This window comes from Eurosta solidaginis, chromosome 4, assembly GCF_040869045.1.
Source record: "Eurosta solidaginis isolate ZX-2024a chromosome 4, ASM4086904v1, whole genome shotgun sequence".
NCBI classification, from domain to species: Eukaryota; Metazoa; Arthropoda; class Insecta; order Diptera; family Tephritidae; genus Eurosta; species Eurosta solidaginis.
In genome coordinates, this window is record NC_090322.1 from 159190316 (window position 1) to 159210214 (window position 19899).

Sequence of the window (19899 nt, forward strand, 5' to 3'; positions counted from 1 at the left end):
TGAGATAACTAGAAAATCCTTGAAAAACGAGGGAAATCTTGCCATCGATTTTTTAGTAACTTTCCGGTCAGCTAGAGAATTGAAACTTGGGCCGTGGGTTAGAACCCGGTGACAATGCAACATTTGATCAAAAAAGTTCCGCTAGGTGGTGCATGGATCGAGAACGTTCCGATAGGCCAAGATAACTGCAAATCCTTTAAAAACGGTGGGAATCTTGCGATCGATTTTCCAGTAACTTCACGATGAGCTGGAGATAAGAAACTTGGGCCGTAAGTCAGAACCTGGTGACAATGCAATATTTTATCAAAAAAAAATCCGCTAGGTGGCGCATGGATCGAGATATTGAGAAAACTGGTTCTAAACTGGGAATCTTGCAATCGATTTTTAACTAACTTCCTGGATATCTAGAGACTTGAAACATGAAATATAGTTTAAAACTCGGTGACAGTGCAATGTTTGATCAAAAAATTTGAGCTACGTAACGCACAAGTCGAACTATTTAGAAGATTAGGCCATCACTTCATGGCTAGCCTCCTGACTGTTGCAGGCGTTGTAGAATTCCACCTCGTTGAAGCCCAACTCAATGTAAGTCCTTGCATACTTTTAGGCGTACGCGACTTTCACCACGATTCTTTTACACTTTCAGGTGTATGCGAATTTCACCACGATTTTCAGCTGTGCAATTTAAGTAGCTGACAAACGAGGTGGAATTCTCTTGTTATGATGCGAGGTGGAATTCTGCTCTTTTCGCCAGTCTTGTCAGCGAAAATTCCACTAATTTTCTTAAATCTTGCTATTTTGAAGAAATAAATAAAGATAAGAATTTTCACTTAGGAATTACTTAAATTACTAATCAAAGTTGCAATTGCCTTTTTGTAGGCAGTAATAAAAAATTGAAAATAAAAAGATGATAAAAAAATTTTAAGGACTAGCTTTATATAAATGGACCAAAAAATATAAGGCATTTCTCTTGTAAAAAATTTTGGGATTTAAAATTATAAAGGTAGAGCGCGTGTTTAAATTTTAAATAATCAATTAGTTAATCCCAAGTATATGGTTTGCCTTAAATTAAAAGATTGCGCTAAACCTTTATAATTTTAAGTCCCAAAATTATTTTGCAAGCGTTATTGTTAAAGGTTTTAAGTCAAAATTCAACAAGACTATGTCTGTAATAAAGTAAAAATTCCCTTCTATTTTTTGGTCCATTTATATACAGGTAGTCCTTAAAATTTTTTATCATCCTTTTATTTTTCAAATTTACATACATATGAGTATGCAAAAAAAAAAAAAAAAAAAAAATTTTATCTTAAAATTTTGAAATGTAATCTATACATGACCTAAGCAGAGTGCTGTTCAAAGCACGATACAAACGGGTATATTGCACTTGATACAGAAGATATCTTTTTTGCAGTTTTTCGAGCATAAGGACTTCCCCGTTCTTCAGCCATCTTTTTGTAGCACAACGAACATCCTTTTCTAGTGTTCCTCTTGGGTCCTTCAGCTACCTTCAAAATATGCTTGATTGTAACAGGGGGTATCTGCGTTGTCTGTAGTTGTTCAGAGACCACACGGACATATCTGCTGGTTCCTCTTCTTCCTCAGATGCTGGTTTGGCAGATTGTCCTAGAATCAGCTTTGTCACTAGTTCTTCTTTGAATTTTTTGATGGGAATTGTTTACACCCAGCTGTACTTGAACACAGGATATTATAACTTTGTTTGGATAACGGTTGGTTGTACAGGTATAAAGGAATCGAGATAGATATAGACTTCCATATATCAAAATCATCAGTATCGAAAAAAAATTTGATTGCGCCAAGTACGTCCGTCCGTCTGTCCGTCCGTATGCCCGTTAACACGATAACTTGAGTAAATATTGAGATATCTTCACCAAATTTGGTACTCGAGCTTATCTGTACCCAGAATAGATTGGTATTCAAAACGAGCGAAATGGGATGATAACCACGCCCACTTTTTATATATATAACATTTTGGGAAAAACAAAAAACCTTATTATTTAGTAAATAATACACCTAGAATGTTGAAATTTGACGTGTGGACTGATATTGAGGCTCTTGATAAAAATTTAAGAAAAAAATTTTTAAATGGGCGTGGCACCACCAATTGTGATAAAAAAATTTTACAATTATTATTAACCATAAATCAAAAATCGCTAAACCCATCGTAACAAAATTCGGCAGAGAGTTTGCCTTTGCTATAAGGAATGCTTTGAGGAAAAATTGACGAAATCGGTTAAGGACCACGCCCACTTTTATATAAAAGATTTTTAAAAGGGTCGTTGACCAATAAAATAAGCTATATCTTTGCAAAGAAGAGCTTTATATCAATGGTATTTCATTTCCCATCATTGGCGGCCGCCGTGGTGTGATGGTAGCGTGCTCCGCCTATCACACCGAAGATCCCGGGTTCAAGTCCCGGGCAAAGCAACATCAAAATTTAGGAAACATGGTTTTTCAATTAGAACAAAATTTTTCTAAGCGGAGTCGCCCCACGGCAGTGTTTGGCAAGCACTCCGAATTTTTTTGTGCCATGAAAAGCTCTCAGTGAAAACTCATCTGCCTTGCAGATGCCGTTCGGGGTCAGCGTAAAACAAGTAGGTTCAGTCCCGCCAATTTGTAGGAACAATTAAAAGGAGCACGACGCAAATTGGAAGAGAAGCTCGGCCTAAGATCTCTTCGGAGGTTATCGCGCCTTACATTTATTTTATTTATTTATTTCATTTCCCAAGTGGATTTATAACAATAAATAGGAAAAACTTCAAATTTAAACAAGTAAAGGTGTCTAAGTTCGGGAGTAACCGAACACTATATACTCAGCGTGAGCTTCAATTGTATGTTTCATTTCAGATAAATTTTAAATCTAACTGATTACTGATTCTCAGCTTTACCTCCTTTTATACTCTGTAATGTCTCGTTCGCATACTTCTAGGCGTTTCTATTTCTAAAATTTACTCGTTTACCAGCTATAAATTTCTCAGCTACGACTACAGATGCACGATGATTATGGCTTCTCGCATAGCCTACGGCGTGTATATGTGAGTGATACTTCCACAGACCATTGCCTACTTTTGGTAGTATCTCAGATAAGATATATGCATGAATTTATGCGTCTCTCTCCGCTGCGTGTACGTACATATGTGTAGGCATAATCATTGATTTGTTTATGTAGATACAAGTGACTGCCTGCATTATTGTTGTTGTGGCTTTATTTACTTAGCATCAGGATAGCGATGTGAGTATCACTTGGTGTCAATAATATTCGTCACAATATGTATATGTATTTTTGTGCAGCCTTGTCACACTACTAAGCACACAAAACAAACAACAACGACATTTCGAGTGTACATATGGGTATGTAATGTTCGGTTTCACCCGAACTTAGACTTCCTTACTTGTTATTGTTGTACAGATGCAGAGCATTAGTTGTTGCAGTGATTAGGTGGAAAGCTAATCCTTTGGTCCATTTTACAGTTGTGCCCAAGTATGGCGAATATGCTGAGATCTTGTCAGAGATATCAACGTACGATTTTCCTATGATATAGTCAAACACCATATCCGGCTTTTTGACCCCTTTACCGCGGCTTACCTTTGTCAACATTGTACCGCCATGTTTCGTGCTCAGCATTAACACATCACCCTTTCTTGCCATTTGTGAACAACAGTTATTCATTGATTTTGCTGAGCTTTCTGTTCTATCCGTTTCAGTTTTGCTTGTACAACATAGGGGAGGATTACTTCTTCGATTCTTGCGCAAAGTTCCAACCAACTGAGTTTTTCTTTCTATCATTCTTTGACCTAATTTCACACTGGTACACCAGTTATCGGTATATATTGTTTCCGTGATCTAGAAGCTCTCCAAACAATTCCATAACAATTTTCCCAGAAACTGCTGTCTTCGTCAACTTTCTCTTTTCCACTATATACTTTCAAATTCCAGGTATATCCACAACCGACACACAGTTTGAATAACTTTATGCCATACTTGTGACTCTTATTGGGTATGTATTGTCTAAAGAGAAGTCGTCCTATAAAGGGTACATTACTTTCATCGATACAGGATTCCTCTTCTGGAATGTATGATGTCTGATACTTTTCTGGCAAGAAGAGTGGGAAACTCTGAAGCTTGAATATACGCTCAGACATCGGAATTTGTTCTTCGTTGTTGCAAAGATGGAACATAGATAACAGTAACTCAAATAGATTTCTTTTCATTACTTCTGAAATAGCATTTTTATACTCAGCGTGCTTTGTAACGGTTGGTTACCAGATAGATATAGACTTCCATATATCAATATCATCAGTATCGAAAAAAAATTTATTGAGCAATTTCCGTCCGTCCGTCTGTCCATTAACACGATAACTTGAGTAAATTTTGAGGTATTTTGATGAAATTCCTCGGCACTCATCTCAGATCGCTATTTAAAATGAACGATATTGGACTACCACGCCCACTTTTTCGATATCGAAAAATTCGAAAAACCGAAAAAATGTGATAATTCATTACCAAAGATGGATAAAGCGATGATACTTGGTAGGTGAGTTTAACTTATGACGCAAAATAGAAAATTAGTAAAATTTTGGACAATCGGCGTGGCACCGCCTACTTTTAAAAAAGGTAATTTAGAAGTTTTGCAAGCTGTGATTTTTCGTTGAAGGTATAATGATGAAATTTGGTGTTACTAGTATTACTATATATGTGTTAAATAAAAATTAGCAAAATCGTATGAAGAACACGCCCACTTTTAAAAACAAATTTTTTTAAAGTCAAATATTAACAAAAAATTTAATATCTTTACAATATATAAGTAAATTATGTCAACATTCAACTCCAGTAATGGTTCCGCCCTTTTTTAATTAAATTGTCTAGAATACTTTTAATGCCAAAAGTAGAACAAAAATTTACCACTCCTTGCGAAATTTGGTAGGGGCATAGACTCTATGATGAAACTAGGCGAAATCGGTTGAAGCCACACCCAGTTTTATACACAGTAACTTGAGCAAAAATCGATATATCTTTACTAAACTTAATTCAGTTACTTATCTGAACTCATTTTATCTTGGTATAAAAAAGGCCGAAATTCGACTATGACCACGCCCACTTTTTCGATATCGAAAATTACGAAACATTTAAAAAATGCCATAATTCTATACCAAATACGAAAAAAGGTATGAAACGTGGTACTTGGATTAGTTTATTGACTCAAACTATAACTTTAGAGAAAATTTTGTAAAATAGCTGTGACACCTATCATATTAAGTAGAAGAAAATGAAAAAGTTCTGCATGGCGAAATCAAAAGCCCTTGGCGGGAAAATCTTGGCAGGAATACTGTTCGTGGTATTACATATATAAATAAATTAACGGTACCCGAGAGATGATGTTCTGGGTCACCCTGGTCCACATTTTGGTCGATATCTCGAAAATGCCTTCACATATACAACTAAGGGCCACTCGCTTTTAAAACCCTCATTAACACCTTTAATTTGATACCCATATCGTACGAACACATTATAGAGTCACCCCTGGTCCACATTTATGGCTATATCTCGAAAAGGCGTCCACCTATAGAACTAAGGCGCACTTCCTTTTAAAATACTCATTAACACCTTTCATTTGGTACCCATATCATACAAACACATTCCAGAAGCACCCCGGGTCCACCTTTATGGCGATATCTTGAAAAGGCTTCCACCTGTAGAACTAAGGCCCCCTCTCTTTCAAATAATCATTAACACCTTTCATTTAATACCCATATCGTACAAACATACTCTAGAGTCAACCTGGTCCACCTTTATGGCGATATCCCGAAATGGCGTCCACCTATAGAACTATGGCCCACTCCCTTTTAAAATACTCTTTAATACCTCCCATTTGATACCCATATCATACAAACACATTCCATGGTTTCCATAGGTTCATTTTCCTACATGGTGATTTCCCCTTATTTTGTCTCCAAAGCCCCCAGCTGAGTATGTAATGTTCGGTTACACCCGAACCTAGCTTTCCTTACTTGTTGACTCTAGCGTTAGGCAGTGAGATTTCTGACAGAGTTTGCGCCGCAATTCTATTGGTTTCAGTAACCTATAAACCAATTATTTCATCATCCAATAAAAGATTGAAACATTCAGTACTATGTCTGGAAATGTTGTCTTTTCCCTTCTACTGACAGCCATATTGACTTAAAAACTGTTTCTGATACAAGCGGATTTATATTATTTTCCTCAGAAATATTGTCCGGCTCATCCACTTGCTCCTCAAGGACACGAGATGTTGAAGGCATTGAACTAAAATGGTGTAGAATGACGTTGAATGAACGAGATGTTGATTGTTGAGCTGAAATCTGGTGAAGGTATTCTGGGTGAGCGATATGTTGACGGTTTATCAGAACGTCAGATTTTCTATCTGTTAAGAGATTCTCTAGCATTTCTTTAGAATCGTCACACGCAGCCGGAAGTGCTACTATGATGCATATTATTTGGTCCACACTAGTCTTCATCACAACTGCTAGAAGGAATGTAATCCTTCCCACTATCAACATCATCATCGTCTTCTAAGTCACAAATATCTGACAGATCAGAGAGATTAGCATTCAAAGCTTCATTTATCCTTTTACCACTAAATTTTTACTTTGATATCTTTTACTTTTTCTTTTTTTTTCAAATTAGCTTAACACCGGCTTATAATAATTTAATATTCAATTATTACAAGCCGGTGTAAAGTTCACGAATTCTTAATAATAAGTATAAATTGAACACACCATTAAAAGAAACAAACATAAGTAAGAAACAAGTAAAAACGGGACTGTCTTCGGCTGTGCCGAAGACTTCATACCTTTCATGAATGGGGCTGAACAATAATCTTATCCCGCTCGTAATCTCCGAATAATCGGATGTATAAGATAAGAAATATATAGTGAACAAATCTACATACCTTAACGATTTTTAAGATAAATATAAAATAAAAAACAGGTAGGTACTTTGTGTGAGGATGCAAAGTTTCAGGTTTTTTGTGGTCTGCGTGTAAAAACTGTGACTACGAATCACGTATTTCAACAATATATGACGTAAACGTAACTATTTGATAAAATTTGAAGAATTTTGAAGCTTCTAGCCGTAAAAACGGGGCAAAAATTAGAGTTTATATAGGGTATATAATATATATACCACCGATCTCTATGATTTTTTAGACAACAATATATGCTATATACGAAAGCATTTTGTGAAATTTGAAGCTTCTAACTGTTAAAACGGGGCAGAAATTGCGCAAAGTTTCTTATCTGAACAATCGGTTGTATGAGATATATACTATGTATACCACCGATCTCAATGATTTTTTCAGACATCAATATATGCTATACACGTAAGCATATGGTAAAATTTGAAGCGACTAGCTGTTACAAAGGGGCAGAAATTGCGCACAGTTTCTTATCTGAACAATCGGTTGTATGAGATATATACTATGTATACCACCGATCTCAATGATTTTTTCAGACATCAATATATGCTATACACGTAAGCATTTGGTGAAATTTGAAGCTTATAGCTGTTAAAATGAGGCCGAAATCGCAAAAAAAAAATATACATACTATATATATATATTATATATACCATCATATATATATTATATATATCACCGATCTCTATGATTTTTTGACACAACAATACATACTATATACGTAAGCAATCGGTGAAATTTGAAGCTTATAGCTGTTAAAATGGGGTAGAAATTGCGAAAAGTTTCTTATCTGAACAATCGGTTGTATGAGATATATACTATATATACCACCGGTATCTGTGATTTTCTCAGACAACAATATATGCTATACACGTAAGCATTTGGTGAAATTTGAACATATCTAAACGATTTTTAAGATAAATATAAAATAAAAAATAGGTAGGTAATCTGTGTGAGGATGCAAAGCTTCACGTTTTTTGTGGTCTGCATGTAAAAACTATGGCTACGAATCACGTATTTCAAAAATATATGACGTAAACGTAACTATTTGATGAAATTTGATGAATCTTGAAGCTTCTAGCCGTAAAAAAGGGGTCAATATGACAGTTTATATGAAGTATATAATATATATACCACCGAACTCTATGATTTTTTCAGACAACAATATATGCTATATACGAAAGCATTTTGTGAAATTTGAAGCTTCTAACTGTTAAAACGGGGCAGAAATTGCGCAAAGTTTCTTATCTGAACAATCGGTTGTATGAGATATATACTATGTATACCACCGATCTCAATGATTTTTTCAGACATCAATATATGCTATACACGTAAGCAGTTGGTGAAATTTGAAGCTTCTAGCTGTTAAAATGGGGTAGAAATTGCGAAAAGTTTCTTATCTGAACAATCGGTTGTATGAGATATATATTATATATACAACCGATCTCTATGATTTTTTCAGACAACAATATATGCTATATACGTAAGCAATCAGTGAAATTTGAAGCTTATAGCTGTTAAAATGGGGTAGAAATTGCGAAAAGTTTCTTATCTGAACAATCGGTTGTATGAGATATATACTATATATACAACCGATCTCTATGATTTTTTCAGACAACAATATATGCTATATACGTAAGCAATCGGTGAAATTTGAAGCTTATAGCTGTTAAAATGGGGTAGAAATTGCGAAAAGTTTCTTATCTGAACAATCGGTTGTATGAGATATATACTATATATACAACCGATCTCTATGATTTTTTCAGACAACAATATATGCTATATAGGTAAATATTCGGTGAAATTTGAAGCTTCTAGCTGTTAAAATGGGGCTAAAATTTGCGAAGAAATATATATATATACTATATATATATACTATATATACCACCATATATATACTATATATACCACCGATCTTTATGATTTTTTCAGACAACAATATATGCTATATACGTAAGCATTCGCTGAAATTTGAAGCCTCTAGCTCTTAAAATAGGGCAGTAATTACGAAAAGTTCCTTATCTGAACAATCGGTTGTGGGGGATATATACTATATATACGACCGATCTCATACATTTTTTCAGGCAACAATATGTGCAATATACGAAAGTATATGGTGAAGTTTGAAGCTTCAATCTGTTAAATTGGGTAAGATATTACAAAAATCCTCTTTTTCTGAAAAATCGGTTGTATGGAGGATATATGCTATAGTGGTCCGATCCGGTCGGTTCCGACAAATGTCTAATCGGACACCCAAATACACCTGCTCACCAAATTTTATCAAGATATCTCAAAAATTGAGGGACTAGTTTGCATACAAACAGACAGATGGACAGACGGACAGACGGACAGACGGACATGGCTAAATCAACTCAGCTCTTCAACCTGATTATTTCGGTATACTTAATGGTGGGTCTATCTATTTTCCTTTAAGGACTTACAATTTTCGGTTTCGTGACGAAATTAATATACCATTTCATTTTCATGAAAGGTATAAAAACTGTTAAAATGTTACTTCCTTGGGCCGCGTGCACAAACCGAGAATTGATGAATAATCATGGAAAACGACAAAATTTTCACTTTCTGTTTTCAAATATACAATAAATGGACATAAACAAAATATTTTAAGAAAAAATGAGTAGGTCGCGACTTTGGGGTTTGGCAAGAGATGTGTAAAATGAAAGAAACATAGAAAATCTGGCACAACAAAATACATTTTTTGTGCTTATGTATATATGTACGTACATGCACAAAGCACTCTAGAGTATTAGTGCTGGAGCTTTGCTTAAATATGAATGAAGCTTTCGACCTTAGAAGATAGCACAGTATTTAAGTAATTTGTTGTAGATACGTGCCGTTAACCACCGTTGCATTAATTAAGGAGTGAAAAGGGCAACAGGCTATAACTAGCAAATTAATTAAATGTAGAAGAAGAAAAATTGTCGAAACAAATTTTCATGGTTACAGCTTGCAGTCTGCTGCAACCTGTGTTTAGTTACTCGAAGGTATAATATTTCTTTCATATGTACTGCTAAGACTAATTGCATTCTTCTACACGAACTCGCAAAGTATGAAATGGACCTAAGTTATTCTGTTCTTAGTAGGGATTTAAAAAAAAACAGTCAAAATATTTGGGAAGGAATTTTGAAATTTGAAATAAAGTAAGTGGGGACGGGGCTGGGTTTGGCTGCGCTGAAAACTTTATACATTTCATGAATCCTCCTGTGGTATCAATGATATTGCGATCTCCGCATCTACAATCACCTGCTCCTTTTTTCTTATTTTATTTTGTTCCACAGCAATAACTAACACAACAGAACTATTAGGAAAACTTGAGAGCGTAGAGCTGGCAAAGAACAGCAAATTGGTATTTTTTCACATAAAAGAGACATTGGACATAGTTGGCTCAACAATAGTTAATAACACAAAAAACAAAGTGAAAAGTATGTAAATTACAAAAACACGGTAAAAACCACCTTTTGTCAGAAACAATACAAAAGTATTTCGGTTTCGGCTACCTTCGATCTATTGAAGACTAATCGGCCTTACTTTATATCACAAGTCGGCAAGTAGTGCCTTCAAACTCTTTCCGGACACTCTAGCCTCCTTACCAGTTTCGACTTTGTCCCAGACAGAACGGACTATTGTATCCCAATAACTGCTCCCCATACAACCTTCACCACAGTAGTTGCACTGAGAGAGGAGTGGGGAAGAGGAATTATCTGGGGCATGGCATGGGACCGGTTAACTTGTTCACGGATGGGTCGAATTTGGCCGGAAAGGTTGGTGGGGGGTCTTTTGTCAAGATCTAAATGTAAGCCGCAAGTTTAAGTTGGCTGATCATTGCAGTGTATTCCAAGCGGAAGTTGTTGCGATCAAGGATGCGGTGGATGAAATGCTATCCAGTGCTACTACGGTTAGGAAATTTAACATCTACTCTGATAGCCAAGCGGCTATCAAGGCCTTGAGCTCAACTAAAGTGCGGTCGAGGGTGGTCTGGGAGTGCCTGACCTCGCTTGCGATTGCATCGAATTATTTTACAATTCTCTTAGCCCGCATCGGTACAACTGAACCGGGTGAAGATGGCTGTAGGGATTTCGGAATTCCGCTGGCCACCAATGGATTGCTCCTCCATAGCTGGGCCTCGAGTCAGCTCAGCAATCGTTGGGCGGACACCACGTCTTGCAGGGTATCAAGATCTTTCTGGCCGAAAGTGGATGGCAGGAGGTCTGCTGAAATATTTGAGTTCAATAAGGCTCACCTATCAATGGTCATTGTGGTTTTGACAGGGCACTGTCCAATGAGTATCCATGCGGTTCGTCTCAATATACTGGAAACTCCATTCTGCTGTTTCTGTATGGAGGATGATGAGGTAGAATCACCAAATCACTCTATGATTGAGTGCGCAGCTTTTGCTAGAACTAGGCGAAAGTACTTCGGCCGTGACTCACTTGGATCTTCCGAGGATTTATCCAAAGTTGAGATGGGTATCATTCGGATCTTTACCGTTGTTACCCAATGATTCTCTAAGTAGCTAGATCTAAGCCACCGTTATTTTTGGTATATATGGTATCACAACGGACCTTCGTGTTGTCCAAGTAAGCTTTCCTTATCAGGGCAGCTACCACCTAACCTAACCTAACCTAAGCAGTGCAACAATTGTTCGCACTCAATTCACACGTATCCTTGTTCTCTTTCGGCTAGTAGTCGCTGAGCATTTGGCGCAGTAACATCGATTGGTTGTGTCGCTAGCAATGTTGACGAATATTGTCCATATGTATATTAGGAGTACATATTTTGTAAAGAAAAATATATATTTGGGGGTGTTTAGTATGGAACAAACTGTATCTTAGGATAAACCATTATTGAATAGATTTATCAAAATTGAAAAAAAATAAATAATAACAAAAGATTTTGTCTTATTGCTTGCTAGTAAGCAAATGAATAACCCAAAACGATGCATGAAGTGATGTGCGCGATCATCGCGCTCTCGTACGAATCACTTGATGCGCGATTCATTCGACTATTAGCAACCAACGAGGCAACATCTTATGCAAGATTTTTGTTTATTTATGCGCCAGATTAGGAAACTTCGCTCATAAATAGCATAGTCGTACGCAAACAAGCGACACCAACAACCGATGTTGTTACTCTGCTTGTTGAGCGACAACTAAGACGAAAGAGCATAGCAAATACGTGCACAGTGGCGCCAATAATTATTCAACTATATGGTTAATCTTAATCAAAATCTTAGTAGAAATATGCGAACGACGCAACAGAGAGTATAAAAGCAACGCAAGCTGTGGAATAACTAATCAGTTTGATTAAAATACGCTTTTGTGAAGTACGTGATATTGAAGTATAATTGTAGTAGTCTGAAAAAGATCGTCTGAATAAAGATCGTTTTGCAATACTGAATATTTATCGTCACCCGCTAGACAGAAGCATGAATGTGCAGTTTTTCCGATTTTGTGTTAAAGGCCTCTTTGGATTACCCTTTAGATTCTCTAAGTTCTACTTAAATCTAGAGCTTCCTACATATATGGAAACCCCAAAATTTTCAACGCCATTTTCACGAATGAATAATTCAATCACACAACGCTGAGCCAGAAAGAGGCTCACATTGTTTTTATGCAATTTGTTTGTTCTTGATATTAGAAAAAAATTTTAAAACTTGTACACGGCAATGGCTACTAATTTACTTCTTCCTCAGCTGTCTTTTCGGAAGCTGAGTATTGAACTTAATATCTCTAAATTTCATACCTCATACTGGTGCAAGGGCAGGTGTCACTGTTCACTCAGCCATATGAATGCCCAGCTGCACGCACGGTCTCTAAGTATGGCATCTATGTTGCTATTCATTGTTGCTACACCTTGATACATAAATACTGAATGTTTTTATACAAATTGTGGGGAATACTTTTTGGCGCGCTCAAAAGAACCTGATTAGTGATATTCGATTTGTAAGTAGTGCTTTATTATCATAGTATTTATAAAATAGGGAGTAGGACTAAGAGCGGAAGTCGGAATAGGTTTGGAAGTGGAAGGGATATATACAGAATAAGTGATGAACAATAATGAGAAGTAAAATGGAAGATAAAGTTTAAGAGAACGGGATAGAAAGTGAGGAGAAAATGCGAGACCCAATTTATAAATATAGATTAACGAACTTTCGGGTAGAGGAAAGCTTGCGGGTATTCTAGTATTTAGCATCCATATTTTTCCGATGCAGGGCGTGGATAGAGATATTAAGAGATTTTTAGAGAATCCATAGGCATCGTGTGGAATCTGGCGATCGGGTTTTAAGTTCGGTGGTCGCCTGCTCGATATGCGAGTGGGGCGACAGAAAACAGCAGAGCAGAGCAAACACTGAATCAGTTTTTGCTTGTACTTAAAGCAATAAAACTGGCAAGTGAAAGCTCTGTTCCCAAAATTTTTTAACCGTTTTAAATTACTTATTTAATTAGCGCTTAACCGATTAAACGGTTATAACCGTCTTACAAGCCAAGCTAGTCGCTTTGTTCTATTAGCAAAAAATAACTAACTTAAGATGTCAATTTTTATTTTTTGCAATCATTTATTATTTGCAATGTATGAAAACATTTTTTAAGGCAATTAAATTTTTTTTTTTTAAATAATTAAATAATTTATGGAAAATTTAAACATTGTTACATCAATATGGAAAAGGTGACAGCTGTTTCCATAATAAATTTTAAATCTCTTTTCTCACCGTTCATATACAGCCGATTTAATTATATTAATTAAACAACCACACATAACAAATGTAAGTCATATTTAAATTCATTATTATTTATTAATATAAATTTTACAATTATTTGTAAAAAAATGCACTCAATTCTATGTTCAACTTTTTTGTGGTTATGTTGCAAAATTTTATCCATAAAAATTATTTTAACCACTTAAGTTTTAAATGGAATATTGTGCTGACATGGATAATGTCTCTACACGTTGACTGCGTTCTACATATGTATTTGTTTTTTAAGAGAAATTTATAAATATAGGGTGAGCAATATGTGAAGAAACCAAATAAAACTACAAAAAGTATTTATATTTACGCTATTCGCCAATTAGAGCAAATAAGCTTTAGACAAGAGCATTCTAAAATAAAAAAATAGCAAAGTACATTTGAGGTGGTACATTACGTTTTCGTATTCTTAACAATTGTTTTAAGGATTGGTTTTTTTTTCTCGAAACTTTTCTGATTAAGCACATGCTTTTCGTGAACAAAAAAAAAACTGATTTGAACGGCAAAACAAAGTCAACAGAGCGATAATTCACAATTTTATAAGTTTAACATCATATTCTAACAAATAGATGAATGGCCATACAAACAAGCTCAAACCGTTTCAGCCATTTGGATTTATATGTAGTTTAGGTATACATACATACGGATTGGTATACCTCTTCTTATTCTTCTACTTATAAACATGGTACTATTGCTATAATATAAGACCGAATAGTCATCCATAGCTCGTAGGTAGTCGAGACCAAAATACCTTCATATGGTCCTGACAAAAGCTGAATAGTTAAACATGGAGTGGCTCAATGATTTCTCATTATAATTTTCGCATGCACTCTCGAGATTATAACTGTGTTGGATCTTATACAGAGCCCATATGTTGACACAATAGTCTGTCTTGTCTGGTACAAAATCAAAGTAGGTTGGATGCTAGAATGCCCAAGGTGAGAAGGCCCATAGCCTGTGTCGTGAAACCTCATAAGCAACCTTGTGTTCAGCATGACATTCAATGCGAATGATGGTTTTGTTCGAATTGTGCTCCTGATATCAATCAGGGCTGTTTATTGTACTAACCCAAACATCTTGATGGTCGCCGCATTCAGGAACGTCCACCAAAATAAGCGCGATGCCGCTAAATTTTCAAGAAAATCGCGTTCTCTGTTCGTATGCTGCGTTTCCCAGGTCAAGGTACCAGCTGCTAAGAGTGGCAGAGTTGCCAAATCTCGATTCAGCTATTAAACTTGGTCCTAGAAAACTTTTAGTATTCATCAAGGGGACGGAGTCACTATAAAAACAAAGGTCCTTGTACCAAGTTGAAGTGTTTCCGTTTGGTCGTACAAAAAAATTCTGGTCTATATGAGGTCTTTATTGAATGACCAGTTTAGCCATACCTAACCTTCCCTTAAATTATTGCCGTTTTACACAAAAATTTGATATTTTTAATAATTAAATTGAAACTTTCCTCCTTTTGAGAAATTGTCTTTTTAGGAAATTTCTTCCTTATTTTTGATAAGTGCTTTTTTCCGAGTGCAACAACGAAAAAATTAAACCACGTCAAACGTTTCAAACACGAAAATCGTAATTTTTGTAGGGATTTCTTTATTTCACGCAACATCCACTTATTTACTAAATAAATGCACGGCGCAATAACCTCCAAAGGGATTTAAGGCCGAGCTTCTCTTCATTTTTGCGTCGTGCTCCCTTTAATTTTTCCTACAAATTGGCAGAACAGGACCTACAATGTTTTATACCGAATGCGAACGGTAACTGCAAAGTTTTCTCTGAGAAGCTTTACATGGCAGAAATACAATCGAACGACGACTTTTTTTATAATTTTTGATGTTGCTTTTCCCGGGTCTTTAACCCAGGATCTTCAGTATGGTAGGCGGGGTACGCTACCACTCTCTACTCTTCTCAATTTTATGCAAAGAATTTCACGATGTTCAGAGTCGAATTCGCCAGACTTCCCAAAAGTAATATGTCACAAACTACATCCATTTACTGAGGTAGATGAATTAAAAACCTTCCATCCATTACAAACACCCTTTATGTTTCATCAAAACACAAATGACACAAAAATGGAACGAAAAATTAATTTTCATATGAATGTATGATATTAAATGTTTGTGCGCTCTTTAACCTCATGGTTTATTTACTTTTTGTAAAACTTTCGACTTCAATTTAAGTATCGATTCCGTAAATTTTTTATCAGCGAGTTTTAAATTTGTTGTTTTACAAAATGGCAAATTTACAGGAAAACTGTTTCGTATGCTTAATATTAAAACATTGTAAAGGTTTACATTTACATACACATGATTCAATTACAAGAGGTTCCGGATGTAGCTTTTTTTAAAATTTGACACTCCGCACTCATGGTTGTTTTGAAGAAGGAGAGGAAAAAGGGGAAGAATTTAATCCCGTTTTCAAAAAGGTACTAAAATTTTACAAAACTGTATGGAAAGACGTTGGTAGTATTGTTTTAAAATAGCATATAACATAAATAAGGTAATGAATTTATTGCCCGATTTTGCATTGCGACTTTAAACTCCAGTTATAGTTGACTAGAGTTTAACCCTGCCACTTCGGCCGCTTAAGCAGAGATGAGACTAAAAATTTTATGTTATTGAACAAAGTGGCAAGGTTAAACTCTAGTCAACTTCAACTGGAGTTTAAACTCGCAATGAAAAACCCGGCATAGGCATGTTATTTGCAAAACTAGCCCGGAGGTACAGTGTTGAATTTCCTATAAGCGGTTTGCTACGTTCCACTCGCCTTTGTCGTTGCGTCTTCTCTATGCGCTTAATATTAGCAATACCAAGTAAAATAAAACTCAGAGTTTAAGTTAACGTTTCTAGAGAAAAACCACCTTTAATACCTTCTCTCAGTTTTTTGGACATTTAATAACAATTGCTTAAATTTTTAATCCGAAAATACATTCGACATTTGAAAAAAAGCTTTTTGACATCTAAATTTATGTTCAGATATTCGGCGCTTGATAATAACTTTTGCATATAAGATGGCACACTCGAAATGCCGTTTCCGTTAAATTTAATAAACACTGATCCCAGCAGCTTTATTTGTTTTAAAAAACAGTCGTTTGGCTTAAGAAGCCCACCTTTGGACAAGCAATCAACATAACTATTCGGGGACTCATTTTCAACGTACTCCGTAAGGCCTAGTTTTCGAATAATATATCCACCGACATATTCCAATGCATCTTCTTTTAAAATATAGATATTACATTCCTAATTTGACGGTGGGGAGAATGTGTAGTCTTGAAAAGCAATCTCCTCTCCAGGAAGGGGAGTAGTTATATCTTCAACGGACAATTCATCCATTGAGATCCACTCGGTTTCATAAAGTTCCACGTTTCCGCGAGCTGCGAGAATTTCCGTGCTACGAGCTAAGGAAGGAAATTATAATTGGTTATATAGATATTATGTGTTTGTGTGCTTGTCAACATTCAATTTACCCAATAAATATTTTCGCAGTCTATACTTGAACTGCATTGGGGTTTGTCATGAAAACCACCTTTGGCACGCATCGCGCCGAAAAAAATTTTCAATGATATCCTGATTAAGTCGGTAAGTTAGAATATATTCAAGGCCGTATTTATCCTGAACAAACTGATGCAACTGTCTGAGGGAATTTTTGTTTATAAGTATGGCGTTCTGAAAAGGCAATAATGCTTTATGTCTATAGGCTAGAGTTTGCTGCATGCACACATCCATTCACTCTAATGTTTGCACTTGCTCATTTAACGCCATTCCGAAAGGCTTTTTATTTGCAATTAATTGAAAGGTGGAGAATTTCGTGTTGAAGAGATCATACCAGTCGTTGACGATCTCGATGAATTCCGCTGTTTCCAAAGCATAATAAATCTCCAAATCTTATGAATGACATCTTCGGATGGCACTAGCTACGCTATGCGAAAATAGTTGTGCAGCGAATTTAACCTTTTGCCTGTCTGCCTGATGTACCGTTAAATGTTTTTCTTTTAATTTGTGTACGATGGACAAATCTGATGCACTTGTATACGTCATGAGCTGCGCAATTGCTTTAGGCGCCACTGTTGCATCTTTGTATTTATACGTGTCATCTAAGAAGTGATTTCGCACCAATTTTAACAAATGTGGAGCATGTACGAACACATACATTTTTCCATCCATCGCAGGGTTTTGAAACCAACAACGTTCCTTAAATAAGAAATATTACATTAAATAACAAAATTTAATTCATTTGACTAGCATACCGTGTGATATACCTAACTCCTTCCTTAGAGGTTGGTTACTGGGAATCAAGCCTGACACAATTGCTACAACAGGGTATCCTACTTCATGCAATTTTATAATGATAAGGTCTAGGATTTCTTTAGTCATCGGACAATCGTATGCAAAAAATATAGGCTGTTTCCACGAAGCTTTAAGACCGCGCACAATCGCCATTTGGACATATCGGCATGGCTCACGTACAGAGTCTGCGAAGTTGTCATACTCGTATACCGATTCTACTTTCATTTCGTCAAAGCTAAGCACACATAGCCTATCCGAAATTGGAACATCGATTGCACTTTTTAACATGCTTAATGAATGTTTAATTATACCATCCTCAAACTTAAGCTCTTGTAGCCATCTGCTTATTGTCGAATCGCATGGAAGAGGGAATCCCATTTTATACAAATGCGTGTAGGCAATCCAATGCTATTGCGGGCGATATATCTTGCCATGTCCAATGTACATTTTTTGATGGATTCTCAATTTTACGAATTTGATTATTGGTAAAAATTGACGCCAAATTTTCTTGTAGAATTTCTAGCTTCACGAGCCTCTTATTACAATCCAGTAGTTCCTCTTCCAAGTTTGAGACCCGACTGTCAAGATACGACCTAACCCCCAAAAATAAGAGCAATAGGAAAAACTTAGTACAACTAATAATGGAAGTAGTCTGTTTGTGCTGAGGCATCGATGAAATCTTGCTCGGAATTTTCCCAAGATTCAAGATTTAAAATTTATAAAGTCATCGGCTGAAAAATGTAATATACACAATTTCGAACAAGCTCTTAAATTAAAACCGCAAGATTTGCTCCAGATTTTTCTTCTCATTTCATTTCTTGGGACATGGAATAGTTCGAAGCCTTCATTTGCCCATGTTTTGTGGCATAATACGCAACTTGCTTTAGGCAATTTAACTCCCTAAAACAAGTCAAGTCCATAAGTTATTGCATGTAAATTTATGTTTTGTGCAAAAGCTAGACTCTAGGAAAAAAAGTCGTAAATAACAAGTACTCATGAAATTTGGTGTGTTAGTATGTGTACAACTAGAAAAATAATTGGTCCATTGGCTAGTTCTGGCTTGTGTATATTGTGTTTGTAGTAGTGTAATAAATATAACCCCATAAGCAGATAACCTGATAAGCACGTGAATAGCCCAAATGTTTTTAAGGCGTGTCGAAACGACCTCCAATCCCTCCCGCCACCCGTAGAGAAGCCTTATGAAACAATAGAGGTGGGCTGCCAGGGTTTGGCGAAATCAACGAATCGCCCAGAAGTCTGAATCAGCTCTAGAGAAGGGGATAACACAGTTGCAAATATAATGCCTCAGCAGCATCGATGTTGGAATGCTCCTAAAAAACACACCCGAACGCTGGAGTGAACCACGAATGTCCTAAACAGTGCCGATCATATATCTGTTCCGTATAGCGGGAGCGAGACTCGTTGGCGGGTTGTCGATGTAAATATTAAGAGGGAGAGATATTAGAAAGAGCTGCGTCCCTGAGCAGGAAAGCCCGGAGTTGGCCAAAACACGTTTGTCGAATTGCTAGAAAGGTCAACTACATCACTTTTGGAGTCCTCATATTCTAGAGTCCTAGCCTTTTGCGGGATATGCGGAGTATACCGGAAATTCGCATAATTTAGGCACCAGCCCGATTATCTCGGAAAGGATATTGTATGACTACGTCATACGTCGAACCTTCCACCTCTCTGGATTTTAGTGGCATCATACAACAGGCGTGTATACCGCGAGAGTAACCTAAGTCCCTTTACCTTAACCTTTTGCTTCATCCGCGGTTTACGTTACTGCCGCTATGGAGTAGATTCACGGTTTCTGGAAAGGATGCCCTTACGAGCGATCAGTCAACTTTTTCATGAGGTTCTATAGTAGAGAAAT

At 36.3% G+C, this 19899-nt stretch overlaps 1 protein-coding gene across 1 annotated transcript in view; it reads left to right on the forward strand.

Moving 5' to 3' along the window:
* Positions 1 to 19899, forward strand: part of LOC137250546 (cholecystokinin receptor type A-like) — a 553728-nt gene that overhangs the window by 475082 nt on the left and 58747 nt on the right. The gene's annotated exons all lie outside the window — the stretch shown is intronic.